This window comes from Mesoplodon densirostris, chromosome 10 (assembly GCF_025265405.1).
Source record: "Mesoplodon densirostris isolate mMesDen1 chromosome 10, mMesDen1 primary haplotype, whole genome shotgun sequence".
Lineage (NCBI taxonomy): Eukaryota > Metazoa > Chordata > Mammalia > Artiodactyla > Ziphiidae > Mesoplodon > Mesoplodon densirostris.
In genome coordinates this window covers 104,272,715-104,300,663 of record NC_082670.1, presented here as the reverse complement: position 1 = coordinate 104,300,663, position 27,949 = coordinate 104,272,715, and the positions used below count along the sequence as shown (strand labels likewise).

Here is a 27,949-nt window from a genome sequence, read left to right as displayed (position 1 = left end):
TACAGCAGCAAAGTTTCTGTATACTAATGAAATTAAGTTGATGATAAACCAAATTACACTGTTATAAATTAAGATGCTAACTGTGATTCCCAGGGCAGCCACTGAGAAATTAACTAAAAAAAATATTTTAAAAACCCAAGGGAATTAAAATGGTATATTAGAAGATATCTATTTAACACAAAAGAAGGTGGTAATTGAAAAATACAGGAAGAAAAAATACATGAGACACATAGAAAACAAATAGCAACATTGCAAATGTAAATCTTATCAGTAATTACATTAAATGTAAATGAATTAGACTCCAACTAAAAGGCAGACACAGCAAAATGCATTAAAAAAGCGTGATCCAACTATCTGCTGTCTACTTGAGATTCATTTTAGATTCAAAGACACAAATAAGTTGAAAGTAAAAGAAGAGAAAAAGATATACCATGCACTTTCAATTATGCAAGATGAGTAAGCTCTAGAGATCTAATGTATGGCACAGTGATGACAGTTAATGTATGGCACAGTGATGACAGTTAACAATACTATATTGTATACTTGAGATGTGCTAATAGGATAGATCTGAAATTAAACTTCTCAACACACACACACACACACACACACACACACATAATGGTAACTACTGGTGCTGGAGGTGATGGATATGTTGATTAGCTTGACTGTGGTGATTATTTCACTATATATATACATATATATATCAAAACATTAATTTGTATACCTTAAATATATATAATTTTTATATATCAATGATATCTCAGTGAAGTCTTTTTTTCTTTTTTTGGCTGAGCAGCACGGCTTGCAGGATCATAGTTCCCCAGCCAGGGATGGAACCCAGCCCCAGCAGTGAAAGCACCAAGTCTTAACTACTGGACCGCCAGGGAATTCCCTAAAGTTGCTTTTAAAAAAAAGATATTCCAGGGCCTCCCTGGTGGCGCAGTGGTTGAGAGTCCGCCTGCCGATGCAGGGGATACGGGTTCGTGCCCCGGTCTGGGAGGATCCCATATGCCGCGGAGCGGCTGGGCCCGTGAGCCATGGCCGCTGGGCCTGCGCATCCGGAGCCTGTGCTCCGCAACGGGAGAGGCCACAACAGTGAGAGGCCCGCGTACAGCAAAAAAAAAAAAAAAAAAAAAAGATATTCCATGCAAATAGGAGCCAAAAGAGAGTTGGAGAGACTTTACTAATATCAGACAAAATAGACTTCAACATTGCTAAGAGACAAAGAAGGACATTATCTAATGATAAAAGGGTCAGTCTATCAAAAATGTATAATTATAATCATACATGTACCTATCAGACAGCCTCAAAACACATGAAGCAAAAACTGACAGAACTGAAGGGAAAAATATAAATAAACAATAATAGTTAGAGACATCAATACTGTGTGTTCAATAATGGATATAACAACTAGACAGAAGATCAGCAAGGACATAGAAGACTTGAACAAAACTATATATCAACTAGATCTAACAGACATCTTTAGAACACTATATCCAGTGATAGCAGAACACATATTCTCCTCAAATGCACATGAAGCATTCTCCAGGATACACCATGTGTTAGACCATAAAAAAATGAAGTCATACACTATATGTTCTCTAACTACAATGGAATGAAAGTAGATATCAATAACAAAGAAATCTGGGAAACTCACAAATATGTGGATATTAAAAAACACACTCTTAAAAGCAGTGAATCAAAGTAAAAATCAAGGGAATTAGAAAACACTTTGAGATGAAAAAAATAAATAAACACAACATACGAAAATTTATGAGATGCAATGAACGCACTACTTAGAGAGCAATTTATAACTATAAATGTCTATAATAAAGAACAATTTTAGGGACTTCCCTGATGGCACAGTGGTTAAGAATTCGCCTGCAAATTCAGGGGACACAGGTTTGAGCCCTGGTCCAGGAAGGTCCCACATGCCACGGAGCAACTAAGCCCATGCGCCACAACCACTGAGCCCACACGCTAGAGCCTGTGAGCCACAACTACTGAAGCCCGCATGCCTAGAGCCCATGCTCCACAACAAGAGAAGCCACTGCAATGAGAAGCCTGAGCACCACAATGAGGAGTAGCCCCTGCTCTCCGCAACTAGGCAGCCAAAAATATATAATTTTTAAAAATCTCTCTAAAAAAAAAAAGAACAATTTTAAATCAACAACTTAACCTTTCACGCTAACAACAAAACAAAGCAAAAAGCAAACTAAATACAAAACAAGCAGAAGGAAGGAAATATAAAGAATTAAGCATAAATAAAATGCTGGTTTCTTGAAAATATCAACAAAATTGACAAATCTTTATCTAGACTGACCAAAAATAAAAGAAGACTCAAATCACTAATATCAAGAGTGACAGAGGGGACAACACTATCAATCTTAGAGAAATATAATGGATTATAATACCATGAACGACCATATGCCAATAAACTAGATAACCTAGATAAAATGGACACACTTCTAGAAAGACACAAAGTATTGAAACTGACTTAAAAAGAAATAGAGGGACTTCCCTGGTGGCACAGTGGTTAAGAATCCACCTGTCAATGCAGGGGACATGGGTTCGAGCCCTGGTTGGGGAAGATCCCACATGCTGCAGAGCAGCTAAGCCCGGGCGCCACAACTACTGAGCCTGTGCTCTAGGGCCCCTGCGCCACAACTACTGAAGCCTGCGCGCCTAGAGCCCATGCTCCGCAACAAGAAAAGCCACCACAATGAGAAGCCCGTACACCGCAACAAAGAGTAGTCCCTGCTCGCCACAATTAGAGAAAGCCCGCGCGCAGCAAAGACCCAAAGCAGCCAAAAATAGATTATAAAAAAATTTTTTTTAATTAAAAAAAGGAAAGAAATAGAAAATCTGAATAGACTTAATGAAAAGTAAAAAGAGTGAATGAGCAATCAAAAAACTTCCCACACACACACAAAAAAACTAGGATCAAGTGGCTTTGTTGGTGAATTCTACTAGACATTTAAAGAAGAATTAACCAAAACTTTCACAAACTCCCAAAAAACAAAAAAGGAGGAAACATGTCTTAACTCACTCTCTGAGGCCAGTAGTATCCTGATACTAGAACCAGAAAAGACATCACAAAGAAATGTCCCTTATGAATATAAATGCAAAAATCTTCAGTACACTACTAGCAAACTGAATCCAGCAACATATAAAAAGAATTATACACCATGAGAAAGTGAGATTTATCCCTGGAAAGCAAGGTTAGTTCAATATACGAAAATAAATCAATGTAATACACCATATTAATAGAATAAAGAACAAAAACCACAAGATCGTCTCAACAGAGACAGAGAAAGCATTCAACAAATTCCAACACCTTTTCATGACAATAAACACTCAACAAGCTAGAAACAGAAGATAATTTCTTCAACCTGTTGCAGAGCATCAATAATCATCAACATTATACTTAATGGTGAAAGACTCAAAGTTTTCCTACTAATATCAGGAACAAGACAAGGATGTCTACTTTCACCACTGCTATTCAACATTGTATTGGAGGTTTGACTCTGGGTAATAGGCAAGAAAAAGAAATAAAAGGCATCTATCTAGATTGAATCTGGGGAATTCCCTGGCAGTCCAGTGGTTAGGACTCAGCAGTTTCACTGCCATGACCCACGTTCAATCCCTGGTTGGGGAACTAAGATCTCATAAGCCACACACAGCGCAGCCAAAAAAAAAAAAAAAAATTCTGGATTCAAAGGGGAGAAGTAAAACTATCTCTATTTGCAGATGACATGATCTCGCATATAGAAAAGCCAAAGGAAACCACACACACAAAACCCCTTAGAACAAAATAAGTACAGCAGGGCTGCAGGATACAAGAGCCATATACAAAAATCAATTGTTATTTCTACACACTAGCAATGAACAATTCAAAGAAGAAATTAAGAAAACAACTCCACTTTCAATAGCACCAAAAAACAATAAAATATCTAAGAATAACTTTAACAAAATAATTGTAATACATGTACACTAAAAACTACAAAACTCCACTGAAAAAAATTAAAGAACAAAATAAATACAAAGACATCCCAAGTTCAATGGATTGCAAAACTTAATACTAGTAAAATGGTAACAATGCCCAAATTGGTCTACTATTCAATGCAATCCCAGCTGGCTTTTAGTAGGGATGGTGGATATTGACAAACTGATGCTCAAATTCATATGGAAATGTAAGGGACCTAGAATAGCCAAAATAATCTTGAAAAAGAACAAAGTTGGAGATCTCACACTTCATGATTTCAAAACTTACTAGAAAGATACAATAATCAGTACTACGTGGCATTAGTATAAGGACAGACATACAGATCAATGGAATAGAATTGAGAGTTCAAAAATAAACCCTTATTTTTTTTTTTAACAAGAGTGACAAGATAATTTAATGGAGGAAAGAATAGTCTCTTTAACAAATAGTGCTGGAACAACTGAGTATCAACATGCAGAAGAATGAAGTTGGACCCATACCATAGACCGTTATACAAAAATTAACTGAAAATGGATTATAGATCTAAATGTAAGAGCTAAAACAATTACACTCCTAGAAGAAATCATAGTAAATCTTTATGACCTTGGGTGGGACAAAGTTTCTTAGCTATGACAACAAAACCATAGACGACCAAAGGAAACAAAAATTAAGACTTCATCAAAATTAAAAACTATTGTGCCTCAAAGGATACGTTAACAAAGTGAAAACACAAGCTACCTGAGAAAATATTTATAAATTATGTACCTGACAAGAGTTCAGTATCCAGAATAGATCAAAACCCCTTACAACTTATCAATAAAAAGACAAACAACTCAATTTAAAAATAGGCAAAGGAATTTAACAGACACTTCTCAAAAAAAAAAAAAGCTATATAAATGGCCAACAGCACATGAAAAGATGCTCAACATCATTTGTCTTTAGGGAAATGCAAATCAAAACCACTATGAGATACCACTTCATACTCAGTAGGATAGTTATAATAAAAAGGAGACAATAACAAGTGTCGATGAGGAAGAGGAGAATCGAAACCCTCCTACACTGCTGATGGGAATTTAAAATGGTACAGGTTGTGGAAAACAGTTTTGGCAGTTTCACAAAATGTTAAGCATAGAGTTACCATGTTACCCAATAATTATACGCCTAGGTACACAGCAAGAACAACTGAGAACATTTGTTCACACAAAAACTTGTACACAAATGTTTATAGCAGCATTATCCATAGTAGCCAAAAAACTCATAATAGTCAAATATCCATCAATTGTTGAATGGATAAACATATAGTATATCTGTACAATGGAGTATTATTCACCCATGAAAAGGAATGAAGTGCTGACACATGCTACAACATAAATGAACCTTGAAAGCATTATGCTAAGTGAAAGAAGCCATTCACAAAAGACCATGCTATAATTTCCTTTATACCAAATGTCCAGAACAGGAAAATCCATAGAGACAGAATGTGCTTGCCAGGGTCTAGGGGAAGGTTGTGAATGGGGATACAGCTTTGTTTTGGGGGTGAAATTATTCTGGGATTAGATAGCATCATGGCTGCACAAACTCATGAATATATTAAAAAACCAATGAATTTTACACTTTAAAATGGTGAATTTTATGGTATATGAATTTTACCTTAACTTAAAAAAGTAAAGACATACAATCAGCTGTTAGTATCAGGATTCAACGCAGGGTGTCTATAAAGCAGCCTGAGTAATTAAAAACACTATTTGGATGGCTGCAGGGAGGGAGGGTCAGAGAGATTAACTCAACCATGCCCCCATCAATCTGTGGGCTGCTAGGGAATGCTTACTCAACAATGTGTCACTTCCAATGAGAGTTTTTTCGAGCTAAGTAAGCACCAAGTCTAGTTTATCATTTTAAAAGATTAACAATACTTCTGAAGATTCTTGGGAAAATAAAGAAATACATATGGTGAAGAGAAAGGGAGAGAAGAAAGAGTAAGTTCTCTTGAGGAGGTTTCATAACCTTCAAGTTTTGGGAAGTAGAAGAGGATCAAGGAACTAGTGGAGATCGTTTGTAGAAAATCTAACCTGCACCCTCTGCCCCCGACAAAAAAAAAAAGGAGAAAAAAGAAAATAAGCCATGAGCAACTTTATCCAAATCTATAAAAATAACTCTTTTTAATACTCAAAGTGAGATTTTCTCAAATAATCTGACATTACAAAATTGAACTGATTAAAAAATTGAGTTGGTTAATGAACAGGATATTATAATGACCAAAATATTTACAAATGGATGCTCTGACCAATTAATCTACTCTTCTAAAACTTACTGTAGGTCATAAATTTGAGGAGGGCTTATTTTAAATACTGATAGAAATCGACAAGAAGGCAAATTGGAAAAATGCAAAAGAAGCCACTCCAAGAATAATTACAGCCCAAATCACTCAATACATTTATTCAAATATTTACAAAGAGCCTGCTCTAGGTTACAGCTTTCTTCTGTAAATTCAGTGTTTCTGTATAAGGGATACCATCTTTTTTTCCCCCAGTGTTTTTACTGGGGTAAAATGTATATAACATAAATTTACCATCTTAACCATTTTTAAGTATACAGTTTAGTATTAAGTACCTTCACACTGTTGTGCAGTCATCACCACCAGCCATCTCCAGAACTCTTTTCATCTTGCAAAACTGAAATTTACACTCTTTAAACTTCCATTTCCCCCTACCCCCACCCACAAGGCAGCCACCACTCTACTTTATGAGTTGGACTACTACTCCAAGTACCTTATTTAAGTGGAGTCATACAATATTTGTCTTTTTGTGACTGACTTATTTCACTTAGCCTAATGTCCTCAAGTTTTATCCATGTTGTAGCATGTCAAAATTTCCTTCCTTTTTAAGGCTGAATAATATTCTGTTGTATGTATAGACCACATTTTGTTTATCCATTCATCTGCTGATGGACACTTGGTTTGCTCCCATGTTTTAGCTATAGTGAGTAATGTTGCTATGAACAGGGGTGTTCAGGGGTGCCATCTCTTATCAAGGAGATGGCCAAACATCCACTGTAACACACAGTGCAAGCAAAGCTATTTCTGCATTTGTGATATTCATTGTTTGGTCTCAGGTTTGCTTATACACTAACGTTTTGTTGGTTTGTTTTTATTTTTTATTTTCTTTGCTATTTCATTAACACTCTCATGAATTTCTAAAATCAACTCAGGGAAAAGGAACCAGGCTACCTTACATACTTAAGTATTAATTAACAGTAACATATTAAAGGAAGATTCTTCCCTCAATTAAATGCAAGTAACTCACAAGTGGAAAAAAATATTTAAAAATACCTACGTTAAAAGTTTACATTAGGTACAAGCTGTATTTCCTAAATGACTTATTTTCATCCTTCATCATCTAAACAGAAGGAATCAGACACGAAGTATCCCTTCTTTTCTTTTTCTTTTTTTTTTTTTTTTTGCGGTACATGGGCCTCTCCCGTTGCGGAGCACAGGCTCTGGACACGCAGGCTCAGCGGCCATGGCTCATGGGCCCAGCCGCTCCGCGGCATGTGGGATCCTCCCAGACTGGGACACGAACGTGTGTCCCCTGCATTGGCAGGCGGACTCTCAACCACTGCGCCATCAGGGAAGCCCAAGAAGTATTCCTTTTTAACATTTTCATCTGAACAAAAACAAGCTGAAATGTCTACCATTAAAAAAACAAAAACCAAAAAACTCTTACTTCCTTTCCCCTAATGCCCTTAACAATAAAAAAATACCCTTGAAAAATACATTTCTCTACTTAAACATATGAGTAGCGGACAAGAAAGGTGGAAAGAGGATATAATTGCTTCTATTGTCATACAAATCTCACTTTAAAATGGAATTTTTAGGGATGCAACTTTTCTTAGTCATCTTTTTAAATGACTAACATCCTGGAGATATTCTTTGAAGGATCATTTGGAGGATTCCAAGACTTAAAAAAAAAAAAAAAAAAAACAACACTTGAGGGACTTCCCTGGTGGCACAGTGGTTAAGAATCCGCCTGCCAATGCAGGGGACATGGGTTCGATCCCTGGTCTGGGAAGATCCCACATGCTGTGGAGCAGCTAAGCCTGTGCGCCACAGCTACTGAGTCAGCGTGCCACAACTACTGAAGCCCACATGCCTAGAGCCCATGCTCCACAACAAGAGAAGCCACTGCAGTGAGAAGCCCGTGCACCACAATGAAGAGTAGCCCCCACTCGCCGCAACTAGAGAAAGCCCGCGCACAGCTACGAAGACCCAACGCAGCCAAAAATAAATAAATAAATTATAAATAAATTTATAAAAAAAATAAATGGGTGAATTGCATGGTACGTAAATATCCCAAAAAAGCTGTAATAAAAGTTAATTTTAAAAAATACACCTGCAACCTTAATACAACAAAGTAAAACTTTCTAAATTCATTCTTCAAAATAAGTCACAAAGCACAAAAACTACAGAGCAGTGATTCTCAAACTGGAGCACACATCAGAATCCCCTGGAGAGCTTGTTAAAAACAGAGGTGGGTTCCACCTCCAGAGTCTGTGATTAATTAGGTCTAGGGTGGGATCTAAGAATTTGCATTTCTAGTGAGTTCTCAGATGACACTGATGCCGTGGGTCCGTTTGAAAACACCTGCTATATCCAAACCGGAGCACATTCTCTTGAGACTCAACCTATGAAGAAGCATGTACATTCCCTTTAAATTAATGTTAAAAACTCATCTTTAGCTATTCCTCCTAAAAGAAATTACTTTGTGTGATATTACTGTTTATTTAGCAGTTTTAGTCCATCCCTTTAATAAATTCTTTATGATAAAAAGTTTTTAGTACCCCTTCAGAGACAGCCAGGTCTCATTAAAGAAACTTATTACCCCAACTGAGTCTTGTAATGTGTGAATTTTGGTTCAGCGAATTTCTTTTAATTTGGGGGCTAATTATACTAGCACATATGTGGCAAGCAAGCTCCATTGAGAAAAATTAGGTACTTGATTATACTGAATTATTTTATACATTATTCTCTATCTCCATCTGCATGGCCCTTGAGGTTACTGCCATAAACTAACAGCCACTGGATGGAAATAGCCCAGACACAGATTTGGTTTGATACATGGAATACTTGGGGGAGGGGGAAGTTATGCTTGGTCCAACACTTAAAAGTCAGGTGCTGGGCTTCCCTGGTGGCGCAGTGGTTGAGAGTCTGCTTGCTAGTGCAGGAGACACAGGTTCGAGCCCTGGTCTGGGAGGATCCCACATGCCGTGGAGCAACTAGGCCCGTGTGCCACAACGACTGAGCCTGCGCGTCTGGAGCCTGTGCTCTGCAACAAGAGAGGCCGCGACAGTGAGCGGCCCCCGCTTGCCACCACTAGAGAAAGCCCTTGCAGAGAAACGAAGACCCATCGCAGCCAAAAATAAATAAATAAACAAATGAAAAAAAAGTCAGGTGCTTTCACATTAAAATTCAGATTTCCACGTACCCTTAAAACTAAAAAAAAAAAAACCAAAAAAATCTGAAAATCTGGCAATGTCATTCCCAGTTTTACACGTAAATAATCAGCCAGAGTTGGGCCACAGCTGCCCTTCATATAGCATTCGAGCTCTAGCTGGCCACAGTCCCCATTCATTTCCTGTGGTCTTCAACCTAGTCCTCTCCACTCTGTTTATCGGCCTAGCCTCTGTAGGCATGTGTATTTGAGGGCTGGGCGTAAGAGGAAACAGTGGTCTCAATTTCAAAAAGTTGATATAAACTGGCTTAAATTCAGTGTGGTGTAGGTAGTTCCTTTGGACTCCCTCTCTTATGGCCTAAGGTTGTTGAGTTGTGTGATCTACCAGTAGGCCACCTCTGCGCTCTGGAAATTCTTTTTTTTTTTTGGCGGTACGCGGGCCTCTCACTGTTGTGGCCTCTCCCGTTGCAGAGCACAGGCTCTGGACGCGCAGGCTCAGCGGCCACGGATCACGGTCCCAGCCGCTCTGCGGCATGTGGGATCTTCCCGGACCGGGGCACAAACCCGTGTCCCCTGCATTGGTAGGCGGACTCTCAACCACTGTGCCACCAGGGAAGCCCCAGAAATTCTTACATTAGAAACTTTCAGGCTAATGACCATTCTCTGAAAAGCAGTTGTGTCAGGTTGAGACCCTTCATATGTGGCAAAAAGAACACTGTAAATGATGGCTGTGACTGCAAAAACCTGCATGCAGAATGCCTATTTATTATTTTAACCTTTTTCTTGTGAAATAACACAGAAAAGTAAAATGGAATACATAGCTTAAAATACTGTACTCTACAGTAAACCTCTACTACCCAGTCAAGAACATCAGCACATCAGAAGTCCCTACAAAGCCACCTCCCAATCACAACACCCTACCTGCCTTTCTGAGGTAAACACTGACTTATATAATTTTTCCACCTAAACCTGCTTCCCTAACAATATCACTCAGTTCTGCCTGTTTCTAAAAGCCAGTTTTATAAATTTTGTCTCTTATAAATGAAATTAAAATTTCAATTCTATGTTTTTTTTACATCTTTATTGGACTATAATTGCTTTACAACAGTGTGTTAGTTTCTGCCTTATAACAAAGTGAATCAGTTAAACAATATACATGTTCCCATATCTCCTCCCTCTTGCGTCTATGTTTTTAAGATACATGTTAATGTGCCTTCTCTTTCCTCTTGATTAGCCTCACCAGAGATTTATCAACTTTATAGGTCCTTCCAAAGAGCCAACTCCTAGCTTTGTTGATCTTCTTTCTGCTCTTGTCTTTAGTAGTTTCTACCTTCTACTTGTTTTTTATTGTGCTTTTTTTTTTTTTTTTTTTTTTTTTTTTTGCAGTACGTGGGCCTCTCACTGCTGTGGCCTCTCCCGTTGCGGAGCACAGGCTCCAGACGCGCAGACTCAGCAGCCATGGCTCACGGGCCCAGCCACTCCGCGGCATGTGGAATCTTCCCAGACTGGGGCACGAACCCGTGTCCCCTGCATTGGCAGGCGGACTCCCAACCACTGCGCCACCAGGGAAGCCCTGTGCTGCTTTTTTGACTTCTTGAGATAATATTTGCTAGTTACTTTGGGGTCTTTTTTCTTTTAAGGCTATACACTTTTCTATTAAGTACTGTTTATCTATATGCTATAAATTTTATATGAAATATTTTCATCATTTATTTAAAATACTTCTTAATTTCCATTGTGTCTTCTTTAACTCATTATTTATTTAGGGTTATATATTTCAGTTTCCAAACATGGAGATAATATTCTATTTATCTGTTACTGATTTCCAGCATAATTACATTGGAATCAAAGTACATATTTTAGGTATAATATCAATCTTTGAAATTTGTTGAGGATTAACAATCCAGTCTATCATAAATTCTTGTAAGATATTATGTGCCTGCTTAAAAAGCATATGCACTTCAGTTTGGTGTAGTGTGTTCACTAGAATATGTTTATATATCATGTTGATCAAATTTTCAATAACCTTTACAGATTTTTTTCATATGCTTCTATCATCAGTTACTGAGAAAGATGTGTTAAAATTTTCCACTGTGATTACACACTGTCTATTTCTCCTACAGTTCTGTAAAATTTTGCTTTATATATTTTGCAGCCATGTTATTAGGTACATACAAATATAGAATTCTATCTTCCTGGTGAATTAAAACTGATCATTGGAAAGTAATAGTAACACACAGTGATGCTTTTTGGCTTGAAGTCTATTTTGTCTGCTACTAACACAGCTACACCAGCTTTCTTGTGATTAGCATTTATATTATACACATTTTTACATCTTTTTATCTCCAGTCATTCTGTATTCACAGATTTAAGATATACTGCTTGTATAATGCATAAAACTGACAAAATCTAGTCTGAAAAATCTTTGTCTTTCAACCACAATAGCTAGCCAATTTATGTTTGATGTAATTACTGATGAATGAGTTTAAGTCTACCACCTCTTCTTATGTTTTATATATTTCACTTGTTCTATGTTCCTTTTTTCTTCCTTTAAATTGCTTTCTCATTAGGGTGTTCCCTTTGTTAGAAGTTACAAAATTTTTCTATTTGTTTAATGTTTACTGTATTACAACATATATCCTTGATTTATCCAGGTGAAAAGTTAATCGACACCTTTACCCTCCTCCAAAACAATGCACAAATCTTAGAACAGACTAATTCCACTTACCGTCTCCCAACTTTTATGCTGTTTGCCCTGTATTTTAAATCTCTCTGTATTGTAAAAAATCCACCACTGTATTATCTTACACAATGTTCACTTTGAGTTACCCACATATTTACCACTTTGTTTTCATTTTTTTCTACACTTCTGACCTCCCATTTGGATTACTTTTCTCCTACTTGAAGAATACCCATTAGGAATTCCTTTTGTGCAAACAACTGGTGGTAGACTCTGTTTTGTTTATATAAAATACCTTTAACCTTCACTTTTACCTCTTTCTTTTCATTCTTGAACACTATTTTTTGCTGGGTCTAAAATTTGGGGCTGGCAGTTCTTTCTTTCAGCACACTGAAAACATTATTCCACTGCCCTTTGCTTTATACTCTGTGACAGAAAAGTCAACTGTCAGTCTGACCATCACTCTTCTAAAGTTAATGACATTTCCCCCACTCACTGCTTTAAGGTTTCTCTTTGTATTCTGTTTTCAGAAGTTTCATTGTGACAAGTCTAGGTGTGGATTTCATTTTATTTATACTGTTTGGGCTTTGTTGGGCTTCTTGGATCTTAAGTTTGAGGTCATTCATCTGTTTCAAAATGTTTAGCAATGAGCCTTCCAATATTGCACTCTTTTTCTCCTCTCGTTTCTAAGACTCCAACTACATGATAGGCCTCACTCTTTTCTTACCTTCTCTTTTATATATTTCACTTTTTCCCCCTCTCTCTGTGCTTCACTTTGAATAGTTTCTTCTAACCAGTTCTTCAGTTCACTATTTGCTTTTCAGCTGTGTCCAACTGCCTATAAACTTGTTCATTTTGTTCTTACATTTTCAGTTCTGGAATTTGTTTCTTAATCTGCAAAGCCACAATTTAGAGTTTTCAGTCCTTGCTGAAAATAAAATTTGGTGTTTATTTCCTTTAATACTGTAAGCATAGTATTTTATACTCTGCCTCTGATAAGTCCAATATCTAGAATCTCTGTGAGTCTATTTCTGTTGTCTGTTGCTTTTGCTGGTTCTCACATATGGTGTCTTCTCTTTTTGTGTGCCTGGTTATCTAAAATTGTGGTCAGATGTTGTAACTGAAAATTTATTTGTAGAAATCATTTGAGAATAGAACATTATACCTTTCTCTGAGAACATTTCATTGCTTTTACCTGTTACCTATGGGCATTAGCTAAATGGAATCATCTTATTCCAAGTAAGCCTTACGGTTTCTGGGCCACTCAGATAATGTGAAACTCAGCTGCAGCCAATGTGAGAGTTGGTTTACTACTAGTTCACCCTTATTCCTAGACATATCTCTTCAGGGAGTCCCAATCCAAAGTAAGGAATAGTTCACCAGGTTTCCCAGGTTTCAAAGACTCAGACTACAATTTTTATCTCCCTAACTTTGAAAGGACAACAAAGGTAAGCTCAGACTTTCAACTTCCTTTTCCTGGTCAGCAAATGACCACAAGACAAAAGTGATGCCAGTGCTAGGCTCACTCCTCTGTGTTTACATTCTCTCCCAAATCTTAACTCATCTCCTCACAATTTATTAGTTCTTAAATGTTTAAGCTTAAACACATTTTTATCTAGCTTCTTTAAGTGACTTCAGTAAGAGAGCTGTTTGAATTACATGACTTACCACTAGCTAAAGTAGAAACCTCCCAGCATTCTGTTATATGTTATAACGTTGGAACATGGCCTTAGCTTGACAACACCTACCTTAAGGTGAAAAGTACAAAGTCCTATGATATTCTTTGAAGAACAGTGACAGTTCTTCTTGGTAGCAACTTACCCCTACAGTGCAGAGCAACTATACAGGATGAGATTTCAAGTTATAGTTCCCCTTCCATCAACGTATGAATGGATAAAGAAGATGTGGTGTGTATGTGTCTGTGTATACAATGGAATATTACTAAGCCATAAAAAATGAAATCATGCCATTTGTAGCAACATGATTGGACCTCGAGATTATCATACTAAGTCAAGTCAGACAAAGAAAGACAAATATCATATGATATCACTTATACGTGGAATCTAAATAATAGTACAAATGAACTTATTTACAAAACAGATTCATAGAAACAGACATAGAAAACAAACATTGTTACCAAAGGGGAAGAGGGGAGGGATAAATTGGAAGTAGAGGATTAACAGATGCACACCACCACATACAAAATAGATAAACAACAAGGATTTACTGGAGAGCCCAGGAAACTATAGTCAATATCTTATAATAGCCTATAATAGAAATACATACACCTGAACCTAACGTAATATTATAAATCAACTATACTTTTTTTTTTTCTTTCCGGTACACGGGCCTCTCACTGTTGTGGCCTCTCCTGCTGCGGAGCACAGGCTCCGGACGCACAGGCTCAGCGGCCATGGCTCACCAGCCCAGCCGTTCCGCAGCATGTGGGATCTTCCCGGACTGGGGCACGAACCCGTGTCCCCTGCAACGGCAGGTGGACTCTCAACCACTGCGCCACCAGGGAGGCCCTAAATCAACTATACTTTAAAAAACAAAGTTATAGTTCCTGTAATTTATTCATTCTATGACCCTGGACAAAGATTTGTCTGCAAAATTGGGTAGGGAAATAATACTTCCACACTTACCAGAATATCAAGTGAAGGAACATAAAAGAACTTGAAAAAGCCTATAAAACCAACTAAAATTATAATTCTCTTCCCTCCTTTCTCTGCTCCACGGGTGAACCACTCATCCATGGCTCTGGGTAATTCATCACAGCAGGCTAGTGCTCAACTGGTAACTCAGGTCACTCATCACTGGCTGGCAACATTACACAAGACACAGTATTCCAGGAGCCAAACAAGAGCTACCTATTTCTATACTACTATCTATGTTTTTATATACTTCAGTATACATAGTGTGCTCACAGATGATGTACACACACACTCTTAACCACTAGGGGTAGGTAGGTAGTATTTCAGGTACCTTAATAAAAAAAAAAAATGCATACTCCAGGTGTGGTTGGTTCACATTTGAAAGACTAGAAGTCCAACCTTCAGAGTCAGGCTATCTTAAGTGTATCAACTACAGCTACCTAAATCTATATTAGAAGGTCCCCTAATGAGAAAAGGAGGGTAGAAATAATTTTTCTGATTAAAATAACAGTGTTCAATATATATATGGGTTGGCTAGAATGATTGTACAGGGGCACTGAACCTTGTGTGTACATGTGGGTTGTAAGTATCTGGCAAAGCGGGCCACCTAACACTCTTTTCAGGGGCCCTCTGGGCCTAGGGCTCTGGTCCTGGGTCTGGACACTTAACAGAGAATTCCATCACCTGATCCAATGGAAAGGTTAGATATATCCTGTAATGAGAATATGTCCACACCTGTCTCTACTGAACTTCTGATGCAGGCTACACAGCCAAAGCAAAAAGGTTGGGGCTTTTGTCTGTAAGAACAGGTTGAATGACTAACTTTTGTGCCTGCTTGCTAATAAATATTCATATGTGTGGCAAAATGTGGTCTGAGTCTTGATTTTACTGTTGCAGACCACATGGTAGCATAACCACCTCTAATTACTGGAAGCTACCGATGTCTACCAAAAAGATTTGCACTGCCGGAAGCAGTGAGACTGGCTCAGTTCAGTTTGCAACAATTGTGGTGCGTCAAATTTCCCAAATGATTACTGCTGGGACAGAACCTCAAAGCAAGAACATCACGCTGATCAAGCTGATGTACTAACTTGCCAGCCGGGACCCTCTAAGAGAAAGGCTGCTTCTCTTTAGTGGGAAAACCACAGGAAGCTACGAAGACAGCCTCGGGGTGTGGGTTTTGCTGGGAGCCTGCCAAAAACACCATCATTCTGTTTCTTGGCCCCTAGAATGCAACGATACCCAAGCTTTTTCGTTTTCTTTTTTTTTTTGCCTCCAATGATTTCCCCCAAACCACCTGGACTCGGTGCTCTACACAAAATGATGTCACTTGAACAGTATCTGTATTCAAAGGACTATATTAGAGGCAACTATCCTACTTGCTTCAGTAAATGCAAAACAGAAGCATTTGTACTTTCAAAATAGCACTTGTCTTGGATTCTTAACAGCTGTACGTCCTTACACGCCAAACGTTTTTAAAAATTTAAGCTAAAAATTTACCAAAATAGGAGAGTGAACTACGTTTGTCATAAACAGTTTTTTGAGGAAAACCTTGGAAACTTTCACCACCCACCCTGTATCGGTGGGGCACTAGACGTTGCTCCAGCCCACACAGTGTTCCTGATGGTACAGTCTGAAGACACAACTCTCAGAAACACATTCCTCTCGGTATCAGGATTCCCCTTTAAAAAGACAAGTCCCCCAAGGGTAGTCAACCAACTGGTTCACCAAGGAGCTTAACCAATCTGTTCTTGAAACTGCTAAAAATTTAAAGTGGCTGAGTAATATTCCATTGTATCTATGTGCCACATCTTCTTTCTCCATTCATCTGTCGATGGACACTTAGGTTGCTTCCATGTCCTGGCTATTGTAAATAGAGCTGCAATGAACATTGTGGTACATGACTCTTTTTGAATTATGGTTTTCTCAGGGTATACGCCCAGTAGTGGGATTGCTGGGTCATATGGTAGCATGATCTGTGACCACCTAGAGGGGTGGGATAGGGAGGGTGGGAGGTAGGCTCAAGAGGGAGGGAATATGGGGATATATGTATATATATAGCCGATTCACTTTGTTATACAGCAGAAACTAACACAACATTGCAAAGCAATTATACTCCAATAAAGATGTAAAAAATAATAATAAAAAAAAATTTAAAAATCTAAAGTGAGATCTTCCTCCAACCCCAAATGAGTACACTGGAATTCTCTGAGGGTGAATTAATCCTACCAGCTCATTGTCTGAGAGGCGTTTAATACGGTAGGTAAGTGAAGTGGGAGCTGGGAATCCTGGACTCCCATGCAGTTTCTCTGAACCTAGTGGTCTCTCTACCTAATAGACTGGTAAGCCCCCTTGCTAGCACCTTCACAGGAAGCTTGAAAGAGAGATTGGGAAAACACCCATCTAGTGATGCCAAAGGAAGGCAGAAATGCCGCAGCCAAGGCAGCTGATCCTCTCTGCTCGTGTTGCACTGGCCCACTCACCGTACAGCTCCAGCGAGAGGCGGCAAGATGAATGAGGCTAGAGACAGGCCTGTGAGCAGCAGTGTGGGGCAGGGACCAGAACAACCGCACGAACAGGCAGCAGCCTGGTGCTGTCACAGAAGTGCCATCCACACTCTCACGTCCTGGCCTCAAAGAGCACAGAGAAACTCAGAATTCAGAGGGAACACAGGCACAAAGTCTTTAGCCTATAGGTTCACGTCAGCTCCTCTCAAGTTATAGGCCCAAAACTGGCCACAGATTACCTGCACAGATCTTCAGGAAAAAAGGATTCACCCCTGCCCAGAGCACACACTCCTGGGAACATTAAATCTCATTTCGTTTTGGTTAATAATTAAACCCCTAGATTAACAGCTTACTTGAAAAGGAAAGAAAAAGACAAAGAATCTAATAGCCTGCACATTTAATATTTGCTGACCTCCTGAGGCCAATGGCCCTTTTAAAAGAATTGCTCATCCATTTTTATTCCCCTCCTTTTTTTGTCAACTTCTAAAGATGCCAAGGTTTTTACGGCTGTAAATTACAAAATGAGTGTACTTATAAAGGACACGGGAATGGCACCAGATCTCTGCTCGTACAAAGGAGCGATCGAAAACATTTACAGAGTGGCGCGCCCGTGACACTCGGCATACCGGCTCTTGTTTAATCTTCATCGCCACCAAAAAAGAATTTTTAACTATTTTCTACCTGAGGAAACTGAGGCTCAGGAACTTCAAGAAACTTGTCATAGGTCACGTAGTTAGTAGGTGGTGTCATCTCAAAAGCCAGTGCTCATTTCTAGTGTACAAACCATGCCCAAGTGTCCTGTTACCTTTCTGCCAGCTTGTAGTCAAAGGCTGGTATACTTGGAGTTCCTGGTACTGGGGCTCTCACTTGTTCAGACCTGCAAGCCATTTGAAGCCTCTGCAGTTCTTTAAAAAATTTTTAAACTTTTTCTTGCAGATGGCTCGTTCCCTTTATTCAACACACAGCTTCAAATTACTCTTGGCCTTTTCCAAAAAAATCAAACCCACTCTCAGAGGTCAAGAATTCACCACTGCTCAGGCTACTAAGAGGAAAATATTGTGAGATCTGAAGCAATTTCCCAAGAAGAACTTGTCAACTGTTTTGAGCTACCACAACAGAACTGAAACAAGTACAATGCCTCCCCCAACCGCACCCCGCCCCCAGGGGTCACTGAAAGGGCCCATTTCTTGGGACTTGCAGTCCTTCTGCAGAGAGCATGATATTGCGATGCAGGACTCATTTTTCAGGTATTAAGTGCCCACTGGAACATTCTCAATAATAGGAAGCAGTGAGTGATTAGGCAAAGAAAAGCAGATGTTGTGAAATAAAACTCTTACTCCTCCAGTAGGGCCAAGTGCTGCGTATGTGTTTTTGCTTTCTTACTTATGCATGTTATTCTACCAGGAAGTCATTTTGCTCTCAATTATTATTATTATTTTTAAATCCACTTGCATTGTGACTGAAGTCAAGTTTGTCAGGTCAGACTGAACTAACAGAAAATCCAGATGTGGGTACAGTAGCAATCCCACGGACAGTTTCTAGTCAGGCTTTCTTCTTTAAGAAAGAGCGGCGTGGAGCTCACGTTCCATGCTCGGGATGTGTGAGGGGTTTTAATGCAACAGAGAAACATTGCCACTTCCTTCAATCCCACTTTTGTTATCACCTCCCTTTAGGGTCCTTCGTGAAAAAGTTGACATAAGAGGAAAGGCAAATGTGAAGTTCAACTGAGAACTGGGAAAAACCCAAGTTTTCTCTCCCACCTTTACAAACAACACAAAAATATACTTTTGCACAGATTTCTGTTCCAAGTTGGAGTGCTGATAAAGGTCTTAAAAATATCCAAATGCTTCAGTAACTCAAGTCAACTGCCAAGACACCTAGGCTGTCTGGAGTTCTGACTGTGGGCCTTGTGACCAGTCAACACACCCTTCAAAGCAGTCCTCATGGGGATGGGCAAGCATCCCAGCGATGCTGCCGTTCCTTAAAACTCTGTTGGATGCACACTTACTTAGTGTCAAGATAGTTCTTCTAATTTACAAGATTTGCTGTGTCTGTTCTCCCATTGACTGTTCACCTTTGGCACGCTTGCAGCCCTGTCAGGACCACAGAGCAGCTATTTTCCCAGTTTTAGTCTGATAGTTATAAATTTAAGATATCTAACTTTGGTGTGTGCTTTAGCCAGCCATTAGATACTCCAGAAAACAGAAATATGTAGTCTTTTCTTCTTGCTAAGAAAAAAAGTTTAATAAAACTTTCATGCTGGAAGAATTACTTAAAACCAGGGAAGGCCAGATGCTTTAGAATTTATCACTATCACCACCTAAGATGTTATATAAACAAGTTATAACAACAGTAACTTTGGGAATAGGATGTTCTCAAACAGTTCTTTCAATCTTCTATGGCAAGAAAGGCTGTAGTGATAAGTACTTTTAGAAATACCTGGACAGGATATTGGAAGACCTTTTAGAAAAAATAAAATGGACTTTTAAAAATCCTGCAGGAGAGCAACCAAAACTCTGCAAAAAGCTCACTGCCAGAATGTGTCCTTTCATAAAATGTTAAGTCATCTCTGATGAATCCCAAAGGCTCCTTATTTTAATATACTTTGGAAATGATCTTCCTACACAATAACAAATCATCGAAAGCATGAACTAAAGCAAATGAGATAGTAAAAGCTGGAAAGAAGCTCAGCTGAACAAATATTCAGAGCACTGAAATGTAACATTCAATTATAGCTACCACCTATGGCTTCATGATCAATCATGCCTCTGCACGAGTAGGCAAAGAGCGTCTGCTACCAAGCCTTAGCTTCCTACCCGACTGAGTACCTGGAGGGCACAGCCTATCTTCCCATTCTTCCTGTTGTGCTGTTCATTTATTCATCTACAAAAACACTCATTAATTTTTCTCACCATTCAAAATATATTTAACCAGTTCCTACCTTTTGCTAGGAACTAATTATCCCTTCTAAGCTTAGGAACATTTCTTGGGTCAAGATGTTTAAATAAGTTGATGTGTTTGAGGTATATAATCGTGTAGTATAATTTTCCTATCTTGTCCAGAAAGATATAATCAGAAACTTCAGAGAATGTCTTACTGACCTCTGTATCATCCAAAAATATATCATGAGACAGAAGCTCCAATGTTTATTGAATTGCTATGACAATAGTCATTAAAATAAACAACCAAACCTATATTTACATGAGTTTAAGTACTCAATTTAAACAGTTATATATATATTATATGCAACCTGTGTATGTATAAGCATGTACATCCATAAAATGTTTCCCAATCCAAGCTGATGGCACTCTTATTTCAAAAAACCAGCAGTTACTACCATGTTCTTCCCTCCCTACCTTACAAAGGTACTAAGGGTGGAGGGAGGAGGGAAGAAGACACATGTATTACATAAATAAGAAGAAAAGAAGGAACATGAACAGATGACAGCTGGGGCTCTTTGCCCATCTGGAGTCAAATCAATGCACCCCTAGAGAAAGGACAAATAACCCTTAGAACTCTGAGCAGCTTCGCTGTCTCTCCCCTCCCCCACCTGGATGCCGCATGGCCTAAAGAAACAAAGTAGCTGATCAAGAGACGACAACAATGTCAGAGTCAGGTAACAAAACCCAGTGGTAGATCAGCCCAAGCATCTCCCTTTACTACAGTTGAGGAAAATGAGTCCCCAAAGAGAGAGGGCTATTTTCCCAAGCCACACAGAGAGGTCATCGTGGGGCTGTGGCTGGCTGCACCCACATCCCCCAGGGCCTTGTCTGGGAGAGTGTGGGAATGGTACCAAAGAAGAACTCAGAGCAAGGATGCCTTCCTAGGATCCACGGGCATGTTTCAGGGACTTCACAAAGCCAATGAAATTGCCTGCAAAATTGTGTGGCTTCCACTTTTCAGGGGAGCAGGTTTACTGCTTTTATCAGTCTGAACGAGGTCGATGACTCAAAAAACTTAAGAACCACTATGTCAAGGGTTGGGCTTGGGGGAAAGGCTAAAAGTGAGTGAGATTAATTCCAACTTAAAGGAACTCAGATTTTCAATAACCTGAAGACTACGCTTGGCCCAGGCAGCCAGTGGAACCATCTAAGGAGAACACAGCCCTAAATTTTCTGGTCTGGATGTTAGAGATCCTCTAAGGAAAAAAAAAATGTGTTTGGACAGGGAAGGCATGTCTCTGTGACCTCAGGTGACAGAGAAAGGAGTAAGCAGCACAAACTAACTACCGATTAGGTGGTCTCAGGTTAGAATTAACTAGCAAGACTGAGTTCTCTGGAATCACAGAAAAGGTTTTGGCAGTAATAGTCATCATGAGCCACGATGGAAGGTTTCTGCAGCCTTTCAGAGCCTTTCAATCAGGCCTTTCACTGTACCTGCTTGTGAACAGTGACCCCAGAAAGGGTGCCACACACCCCGGAAGACCTAATGCAATCACAGGGGTCTTTGTTTTCCTCTTATTTCTGATGTCAACATCAGTCCCAGGAGTGGGCAAAGGCCTTGGTACTTGGTCACAGGGAACTGGATACACGTCAGCCACTGCAATTTCCCTGGGAAACAGAAAATATTTTCCCCACTCTATGGATGAGGAAATTGAAGCAAAGGGAGAAACGTCCAAGGTTTTTCAAGGAGGTGAAGAGCCAAGAGCTCTGAGCTTAGGGCTTGTAGCTAAATACTCCACACTGGCTCTCGCTGGATATTCCATCTCCTTTTGGGAAGCGAGCAGTTCTGGAAGTTGGGGGAACTCTAGTTGCTAAGGACAAGATGTGAGATACAGTTTACACCATACAACTATCCATATGGAATCCATCGCACATTAAAACAGGAGACTTGAGGCCTCACTAGGTAAATGAGATAGAAAAAGGGAACCTGGGGGTTACTCATCATTTTCCAAATCGGAGATTTATGTCCCTTTTGGAAAGAAGAAGGAACACCTGGCTGCAGCCCAGTTTTGAGTAATATTTGCCACTGAGAAGCCGTTTGCAAAAATTCCTGGCACAACTTTGGAGAGCTCTTCCGATGGGGCTCTGGCCAGTCCTTGTAAATGACTGAGATTTAAAACCCTATCAAATCAGAGAAGCAGAGAGTATGCTTGATGCAGCACCATAAATCCCTCTCTGTAAAGCTAATTTCAAACTTACAATAGCAATGTTCAGAGAGAAAAATTATCTGCACATACCCATAAAAGATAGGGTATTTTTTTTTAAGCCAAGAAGGGTAGACTTCAATGCCTAACAATGATCTGCGTGGCTGGAATACAGTCGATTACTTCCTTAAATCTATTTTCTGATTTTTCTGCAACGAAAATGCATTGCTTGGGGAATAAAGAATTAAATAAAGGTAAGTAAAGGAAATATAAAAGCTAGCAACTTCAAGTGTCAATAGACAGCCAGAGCTTATCTCATCCGACTGACTCACTTAACAAAAGAAAGGGAGGCGGGCAGAAGGGGGGAGCACCTTGCTCTGGTCCCTCAGCTGCCCAGCAAGGGATGGAGAGCCAGGACCTGGAAATCCCCCGCCTGCCTTCCTGTCCTCTCCGCCCCGCCCCACCCCCCCCAACGGGCTGCAGTTGCTGGATTCCTTAGGCTAGGAAACCCCTAAGCCTGATGCGAGGTGAGAAAGAGCCTCGAGTGCCAGACAAAGTACAGCCAGATTCCAGCTCAAGAAGAGCTGAAATGAAAATGGCACTCACCAAGACAAGAGGACAATCTGAAGGGAATGAGGTGTCCCAGGCTCTGTCACAACTGCTACACAGAACAACTTCATAAATGTGCCCTGTTTTCTTGCCTCTGGCTGGCACTCATGTGATCCCCCCACGCCTGGAATACCTTCCCTCTTGTCCTCTCTCCCATGTATTTCTACAAATTCCTACTCATCCTTTAACATCAACTTACAAGTCCCTTGCAAGACCTTCCCTGGTCTTCCCCATTTACAAAGCTAATTGGTACCAGGACACCTTAAGAAGAGGATATACCTTGACTGTAGAGCATATAACAATGTTAGGGAGATCGGCATTGGTTTATAGGTCTCTCTCACTCTTTTGATAGTGTTCTTTGAAGGCAGTGGCTATTTTAATCACCTCCATATCTGTGGTACACGGCAGGGACTCAAATGTCAGCTGAATAAACGTATGTCTGCTAACAGACACACAGTAAGAGTTTAACCTCTCCTTCCAAATCTACCATTTGTCTTTCTCTCCTCAACGGTGCATCTGCAGAACTTTTAGGTAATAGGATGCTTTGGGATAGAGGTTTTTCTTTAAAGAAAGTTTAAATACTTGAGTTTAATTTTTGGCATTTCATGCTTCTCTTTTCTTAACAAAGAGAAGAGAAATGAGAAGAAAGGTAGGATTATATTAATATCTAAAGATAAATGGACAGGCTGACTATGACAAAGGCAAAAAGCAAGCACAGTTTACCATATGATGATACCAGCTGACACATATTCTACACCACCCTCTCTCTGTCACTCCAAGACACACATACACAGGTGCACATAAAAAACTAATAACAAGTCACTTTGGGAAGTTCAGTCATAACCTATCAACAGAAGACCCCATCGTATAGTAAACACCAGAGTGAGTATATTATTAGGGTTGCTAATGGCTAATTAAAATCTGAAGATCAGGTTTCTGGGCACATCTTGCTACATCTGTGCACTAGGCAGTCCCAGACGGTATGAAAACCAAGTTTGGGGCCTGCTTCTTCGTAATAGGCTGTTCCTGCAATATTGCCAAGGTTGTGACAGAATCGTGCGACAAGATCAAGAATCGTCTGCCTGCAGTCGCCCCAGGCACAGCCCTGCTCCTGACTCTGCATATCTGAGAGAAGTTTCCAGTCAACTTCCGGGTCCCAGGAACAAGGCTACTGTTACATAAAACACCAGAAGGGGCCTAGTTTTCCTCCTTCTAGGGAAAGAGAACAGTCACAATACTCAACATACTGCTCCCCTCCCCCAGGACTGACTGGGAAGGGGTACAAGGGAACTTTCTGGGGTAATGGAAACATTCTATGTCTTGATTGAAATGTAGGTTACATGGGTGTATGTGTTTGTCAAAATTAGAGTATTGTCCTCTTAAGATTCACGCATTTCACTGTATGTAAATTTTGCCTAGAAAAAAAGAACCATGCACAATGATCAAACTCTAGGTAATAGGTTTACTATCTGCAGTAGTATGGACTAGCAATTTTGGAACTACTTCCTGTGTACTCTAGGCTTAAGCAAGTAAGTGAATATATGCAGGATACTGGGAGCCAGGTTTCTCACTGTTGGGGAAGGTAGTTACAAATATGGAAAGGGGAAAGTTAACATTACCAAAGGGGATAAAATATATTATGTGCCTCCTGACATGAGGATACATCATCATTTCTTTGGTATTCCTGCCAAAAATTCATAACCTGAATCTAATCATAAGGAAACATTAGACAAATCCAAATCGAGGGAAATTCTACAAAATAACTAGCAAAATGTCAAAGTGGTGAAGTGAAGAAAGACAAAGAAAGGCTAAGGAACTTTTCCAGGTTGAGGGAAGCCAAAGGGACATGACAACTAAATGCCCGATCATGAACTGGATTCTGGTCTGGAGAAAAAACTTATGAAGAACATTACTAGTACAAATAACAACATCTAAAATATGGACCGTGTATTAGATAACAGTATTACACAAACTTTAAACTGCCTGAATTTGATAAGTGCATTGTGTTTATGTAAGATAATAACCTTTTTCTTAGGAAACATATGTTGAAGTATTTAGCTATGAACAATCACAGTGTCTCCAATTCACTCTCAGAGTTTCAAGAAAAAGAGGAGAGGCAGGGAGGAGAGCACATACACACAAATGGGGAAAAATGTAAACACTTGGGGGACCTGGGGAAAGGAGTTCCTCGTACTATTCCTGCAACTTGTCTGTAAGTTTAAAATTATATCAAAATAGAAAGGTACCCCTCCAAATACCCTAACTTCCCCCAAATTACTTAGGTGAAAATCTAAAAACAACAAATTAACTCAATGTATTACAAGAAATTCTTTCAAGAAGATCGGTTTCAAATTTATACTTTTCCCTTTGGTAGCAATTCCACAAAACTATTTGGCTCTGAATTCCTTTTTAAAACTAAAAAAGGACTCATATACCTTCAAATAGGGTTTTTTGAAATTGTAGTGATAGATACTATCATTTTGGAAAGTGTTACAAGGCAATAAATAGAAATTGGAATGAAAGCGACTCCTCACCACCCTCCTCCCTCCAGATTCTTCAATATTTTTTCTGGAAGACGGAACAATTCACCTGGCTGTATGCCAAGCTAAAATCAAACAGGATGAGGAACAATTTGCGTGTACATGATTTAGCCTTCCCTGCCACAGAAACAGAGAGCTGTACTCTTCCCCACCTCAGGCCTTATAAAAGGTCTATATTTTATTTATATAAATAAGGTAATGAAGGCATTTCTACTCAGCATAGTTTATTCTACCTCCCCAATCTTTCTGTACTTGTGCTTAAATCAAGACACAAGCATGGCCTTAGTGCTAGGGGGAAAAAAAAGCAAAAATACTGAACACTACCAAAGGAAAAAATTACTTCATGGATGTCAAAGGAGAAATTTTTAAAACTCATTTTTAGCCTCAAAGAATTTTTTTGAAACAATAACAACTATGATATGACTCAGTATAAAAAATATTATGCTAAGTATGAATTAAGAAAAATTCACATGCACAGAGATGAAAATGTAATTGGATTTGTCATTTCAAAGTATTAATGCTGTGTTTGCAGATAATAGAGAATGACATTCTCCTAAGCGAATAAATAAGTTAGCCAAGTAAGTAAATGCTGTGTTTCTACTGTAAGGAAATACATGCACCAATGAAGCAACCTTTTCAGCACAAAAGAAATTTAATACCCAGACCACATGAAAAGTGATCGCTATGGGAATAGCACAGCTGTTAAAATCCAAGTCAGTTTGTATTAAATCGTCCAGCATGTTTATGTAAAGCAGGACTCTCAGAATGACCACCAAGGGGAAATAATTTTGCTAACAAAGAAGTAATACCTATAATTAATTTAATGCTTACAATAAGTGTGAAAGAAAAATGCAAAGCTATTCTCTTTCAAAGAATATAAGGGGCCTCAGCTAGCTGGTATGCTTGTGATCCTTTTGTAAACAGTATCTAAAGGGCTAATTTAATTAGAAATAGAACAAGAAAAAATGAGTGTTTGCATTTCACTTAGAGAACCCAATTATCGTTATTTCATTGACTAATCAGATTTACATAAAGCCACAGAAAAACCTCTGGCACCGGTGCCGAACAATTTCAATATGAAAATTAATACTGCCAAGTTATTTTGAGACCAATTAGCTTAGCCATTCAAAGAAAAAAATGTGCTCCACTGAAGAGCGCGTAATCCTAAAACCTGCATTTCTGAAGACAGAAGTGCACACAGACGTCCTTGAGGCCCTGACTCGAGAAGATAGAAGATGCCTTAAAGAACCTACAGAAAAAAGGAGCTCATGGATAGCTACTAAGAAACAGCTTTAAATCTCAACAGAGACACTTGGGATGCATAACGATAGAACAGAAGATTAGTTTACTTTTGAAGAAAAGAGAGAAAGAGTTACTCTAAGTTTTTGAGCACCTAAAATTAACCAAATTTATCAACATTGTTTGTCAAAGCTGAGTTAACTTTTTTTTTGGCCGTGCCGCACGGCATGAGGGATCTTAGTTTCCTGATCAGGGATCGAACCCGTGGCCCCTGCATTGGAAACTTGGAGTCTTAACCACTGGACCACCAGGGAAGCCCCCTGAGTTAACTTTTTAGAGAGACTGACTGGTCAGGATTGTGCTTCTCATAAGACAAGACCCAGGTGAAGTTTTCAAAGAAAGCTTGTCATCTCAGAGTGGAGAGACTATCCCTAGAATTCAATCCCTTTCAGAGTGCCAGATGTAGGCTACACAGCAAAGTCCCAAATTATAACTGAGAGGCCAGAGTTTGGGATTAATGACCCCAATGCTATTTTGCATAACACTTGAACATGAAAGTCTTATCAAGAATCATGAGTTTTAAAAGCCCAGGTTAAATCACTGGGCATTAGAAGGCTTAAAGAGGTATCCAAAAGGAAATCAGCTATAACACACAGTGTACATGTAAAAATAACTCAGACTATCTCAAAGCCTATTAAAAAATGAGATGCCATCACTGTAGTTTTGAGATACATCAGCCGTTTCCCATTACAATGGAGGACATACCAGCTCTATTTTTAGAGCCTCTGGAAAGATCAAAGCTGAATGGGCCCTTTTATTGGCTCCCCATCCAGGGCCCTAATCTCTGTTTACTCTTTCTTTGTCATTATGTAGATCTCTGAAAGACACACCACCAGGACCGCCTGCTACCCCTCATCCTCTGAGTAACACTTAAAAATTGCTCTGTGACGGTCGGTACAAGCGAGGAGCTCTCTGGGGAGGAACAGAGACGAGTAAAGTTCAAATTCGAGTCAAAATTACCATCGTGCTTCAAGTACTGATATAGAACTATAGTAATCTAATTCAGTCTCTCTCTCTACACTATAAACCACACTTTCTCAGTCTGGTTTCTCTGTGAGAATGAATACAGATAAACGAAAACACAATCCTTTCTGGTTTGGCATTTTTAGGCCCTCCCCCCCTCCACAGAAAGCCCTCAGCTG

The 27,949-nt window shown here is 39.3% G+C and overlaps 1 protein-coding gene across 1 annotated transcript in view; it reads right to left on the bottom strand.

The window, feature by feature from the left end:
• The window catches only part of ATG7 (autophagy related 7), a 240,623-nt gene that overhangs the window by 129,828 nt on the left and 82,846 nt on the right, over nt 1-27,949 (bottom strand). The gene's annotated exons all lie outside the window — the stretch shown is intronic.